Below are 5165 nucleotides of genomic sequence, written 5' to 3'. Positions count from 1 at the left end.
GATGATATAAGATCTCGCAGTCATAATCCTTCACTACATCCAACCACCTCCTCTTTCGCATATTCAGGTTGGGCTAATCCATGAGGTACTTCAGGCTCTTGTGGTCCGTATATATGGTACACTGGACCCCATACAAATAAGGACGCCAGATCTTGAGGGCGAAGACCACCGCCCCAACTCCAAATCGTGGGTGGTATACGGCATCTCATGAGGCTTAAACTGCCCCGATGCATACACTATCACGTTCCCCCTCTGCATCAACACTGCACCCATCCCGGATATAGAAGCATCACAATAAACTACAAAGTCCTCCACTCCCTTGGGAAGGGGTAACACTGGGGCTTTGCACAATCTCTGGTGAAGATTCTCAAATGAGGCGTGCTGATCGGGCCCTCAAGTAAAAGTAACACCCTTCCGAGTCAACCTGGTGAGAGGAACGGAAATCTTGGAGAAATCTGTGATAAACCTCCGATAGTAGCCGGCCAAACCCAGAAAACTCCGGATCTCGGAAAGGGATCTCGGCACCTCCCATCTCATAACTGCCTCAATCTTAGCCGGGTCGACCAATATCCCATTCTGATTAATGAGGTATCCCAGAAACTGGACCTCTCATAACCAAAATCACACTTGGAAATTTGGCGTAAAGCCTCTCCGTTCTCAGTACTCCAAGGATCTCTCTAAGATGCTCCTCATGCTGCTCTCTGGACCTCGAATACACCAGAATATCATCAATGAACACGATCACCGATCGATCCAACATAGGCCTGCACACTCGGCTAATAAGGTCCATGAACGTTGTCGGTGCATTGATGAGTCCGAAAGGCATCACCACAAACTCGTAATGCCCATAACAAGTCCTAAAGACCATCTTCAGGATATCCTCCTTGTAGACTCTCATCTGATGATATCCATATCTCAAATCGATCTTGGAAAACCAAGACGCCCCCTGCAACTGATCGAATAAATTGTCGATCCTCAGTAGTGGATAACGGTTTTTAACCGTCAACTTATTTAACTCCCAGTAATCGATGCACATCCGGTGTGAACCATTCTTTTTCTTGACAAAAAGGATCAGTTCTCCCCATTGCGAGCTACTCGGCCTGATAAAACCCTTCCTCAACAGCTCCTGGAGCTGTAAGGATAACTCTTGCATCTCCGGCAGTGCAAGGCGATAAGGTGCCTTGGCAATAGGTGTCGCCCCCAGAACTAAATCAATCTGGAACTCCATCTGCCTCTCGGTAGGCACACTCGACAACTCCTCGGTAAAAACATCCGGAAAATCACACACTATCGAAACCTCAGCGATAGAACTCGACCTCTCTGTAGCAACCTACCTATCAATCACATACGCTAGAAAGCCCATGCAACCCTACTATAGACTTTGTCTCGCTCTGTTAGCAAAGCAGAAAGTTGATCCAGATTTAGTACCCTCGCCATATACCGTAAGTACTCCCCCACTAGGGTCTCGTATAGTCACTAGCTAACGCTCACAGTCGATCACAGCTCCAAACCGACTCAACCAGTCCATGCCCACTACGACATAGATATCAACCATCGTGATCGGTATGATGTCTATCAGGAACTCAACACCAAAAATCTCTAGTACACACCTTCAAAATACATCAGTAGCAAAAACCGCATGCTCGTCGACAATAGAAACTCTCAGAGGTCGACTCAACACCTTCCTTCAAATACTGACATGGCGACTAAGAGCTAAGGACACGAAAGATCGACTCGCACCCGAGTCGAACAACACTAAATCAGGTACAAAACTCATAAGAAAAGTACTTAAACACAGCACAATGTAAGTATAAATAAATCTCAAAACAACATAAATGAGGAGATATGTACCAGCAACAACATCAGGCGCGGCGTGGACCTCTTCCGCTCTCAGTTGAAATGCTCTCCCATGAGCCCTTGGAGGCTCGGCCTTCCCTGGCCGGCCATCAGTAACACGTAAAGCAGCAGTAGTGGTACGCTAGCCTGATCCCTAGGTAAGCTGGAGACACTCAACCTTCCTATGGCTTGTCTGGTTGCAGTGAAAGCAAACAGAAAATCCCTTGGGGCAGTCCCTCGCAATGTGCCCCTCCTTGCCGCATTTGTAGCAAATCTCTGCCCAGCAAGATCCCCTATGGGTCTTACCGCACTTTCTACAAGTGAGGCCCTTCTGGACCCCAACTCTCGAGTCATTGGGCTTAGCCCGCTTAGCCACCGGCTGCGACTGTGTTGGTCTCCTATCTCTCCCCTACTGCTCTCCCTCCTCTCTGGTCTGAATCTCCAACTCAATCTCCCTCCTCCTGGCATTGGTCTACAACTCAGCCAATGTCCGATAAGACGAGTTCGCCACGAACTCCCGAATATCCCTCCTCAAGATGATCCAATACCGACTTACATGTGCCTGCTCCGTGGACACGTGCTCAGGGCAGAACATCGCCCTCTCATGGAACATCCTCGTAATCTCATTCACTGACTCTATCTTCTGCTTGAGAGACAGAAACTGTTGTGCCAAAAGTTCCCTCTCTTCCTGGGGAACATACTCATCTTGAAACAACTTGGTGAACCTCCCCCAAGTCACTGCAGCATGGTCTGCAGGGGTAAAATCAGTCGTCACAAACTTCCACCAGTCCTTCACTCCCAAGCGAAGTTGGTTCAGCGCAAACCAGACTCTCAGATTCTCTGGAAATCAATACTTATAAAAGCATCCCTCAATGTCATTGATCCATCTCATAGCAGAAATCAGATCCTATGTCCCATCAAACTCTGGTGGCTTTGTGTTGCTGAACTCCCGGAACAACAACAAGTCACCTCCCTGTGGCCTGGCAGCGGCAACAGCTACAGTGGCTGCAACAGCTCCAGCCTCAGTAACGGCATCATATCGCTCATCAAATGTCTCAATTAGTGTGGTCTTAATAGACCCAAACATCTCTGGTATCGCCTCTCAAATGGTTGCGGCCACCTCATCATGGATGATCCTGCGGATCTCCTCATCACTAGTCCCACTGCTCCTGGGTTGTGGCGTGTACCCACCATGATGTCTCTGAAACATAACATAAAAACCATCAGATACTCGCTCAAGCATACTCACACTCGATCACCCGTCCCTACTTGTTGCCTTGTATCCTAAGGATTCTTACTTGGGTTACATACAGATCCGGTGCTTTCAGTAGTATGGGCCCAATACTACCTTCCACGCCAACATGTAGCCACCCCAAGTCCTCCTCCTAGGATCCCAGTTCACAAGTACTCTAACTCTCACGAATAGCTAGCTACCCTCTCAGTAGATCTCTGATATGCTCATCTAGATATCTCTCCTAGATTATCTCTCAACTCATAACTCTCTCTCTAAGTTATCCTGTTAGATATTCTTACTCGGCACATACTCAAAGCACATAATAGATAGCAATGACTCCTAGGCTAAGGCATCACAAATCAGGCAACTCTAGCCCTAAATATGAATTACTTAGCCTATCCTCTAGCATGCATCACTAATATCTCATAAATATCTCATAACACAAATAAGTAAGGGTATTTTGGGAAATCACCGTCCGGGCTCTGGCTAATTGTACAGACTGCTCCAACTCGTTTTTCTCTTAAAAACTCTTTCTCATTTTAGAAAAATCATTTCTTTTGAATTTTTTTCTCAAATCCTCAGTTTGAGTTCAGACATACCCAAAGGTACACTAGAAGCCCACAAACTAAGGCTGTGATACCAACTTGTAAAGACGTAAATTTTCAAACCAAATTTTTCATTTTTATAACACATAAAAACTCATAATCTATTTATCAAAAACATAATTGTCTCATGTTTCAACACAATCCATATAAATGTCACTATCCCAGAATCATCCACAAAATCTTGAATCGGTGTGTACAATCAAGCCGACGCCTTCCCGCGATCCTGAGAAGTACCTGAAACACATATCACACAACATGGTAAGCAAAAAGCTTAATGAGTTCCCCAAAATACCACATACACAAATAATAAGCCTCTCATGGCTATAACTCGACATAGACCCTCCGGTCTCATGCGTCTCGGTGAAGACCCTCCAGTCTCACGACTCAGTATGGACCCTCCGGTCAAGTGTCTCAGTGAGGACCCTCCGGTCTCACAACTTGGGTTGGACCCTCCAGTCCTATATCTCAGTGAAGACCCTCCAGTCTCACAACTCGTTTTGGAACCTCCGGTCCGATCTCAGTAAAACACAGAATAACATAACATATATCACAAACATAAAAATGCACAATATCACATAACTCAATATAAGCACATAGGACCCTCCGGCCAATAACTCAAATAAGACCCTTCGGTCACTCAGTATTACCACTCAGTTAAGTATAATGAGAAGACTCACCTCGTAAGCAAGCAAGTAATAATCCCATACACGAATCTCGAACTAGCCTCCGCCTAACACGTAAGATAGTAATCTCTATTAACACTTAAATCACGACTCGAAATAAACTAGGTTATTTTCTCTCTCAAACTCTTAGAATGGGTAAAAGACCATTTTACCCCTCCATGGTCACCATCATCCCTGCCTTGACCAAACCCTAAAGTCAACAGAAGTTAATTGTAACGTCCGTAGATCCGGGCTAGTCAATTTAGAGATAATAGGGGTCGAAAATGACTTTTCGACAAAAGATTATTTAGAACAAATAATCTTAACCTAGTTGTAGAATACGTTTCAAGGGTTCCGTACATATAAAGAACACCGAAATCCGAGTTATAACGAAGAACTTATGGTCCATCGAAGTTTTACGGCAAAACCGACACGACACCGGGAGATGTAAATAGTGAATTTACGATGGAGGACTTTTTAGCCTTAGAATTATTAACAAAAGTTTTAGTATACGTTAAACCAAGAACATACAAAAAAAGAACGCCCAAATCTGACTTCGTATGAGGAACGTCCAAATCTGACTTCGTATGAGGAAGTTATGAATTTTCTAAGATTTGGCTTAGCAGTGCACAACCCGAAATTCGAATTTTAGATCGAGCAGTTTTTGGCCTACGCAACCTAAATGAGAGTTGAAGATCTCATTAATAGGAACTCAACGGTAAAAAGACAGACAAAAACAGAGTCCGTATGTAGAAGTTATGAATTTTACGCTGACATTTAACAGTATAATCTTCTCGTACTGTTAAATTTAAGATCGGTCAAGAATTA

The sequence above is a fragment of the Lactuca serriola genome, chromosome 1, assembly GCF_051521515.1.
Source record: "Lactuca serriola cultivar US96UC23 chromosome 1, Lser_US96UC23_V15, whole genome shotgun sequence".
Classification (NCBI taxonomy): domain Eukaryota; kingdom Viridiplantae; phylum Streptophyta; class Magnoliopsida; order Asterales; family Asteraceae; genus Lactuca; species Lactuca serriola.
Note: the sequence above shows the minus strand (reverse complement) of the source record.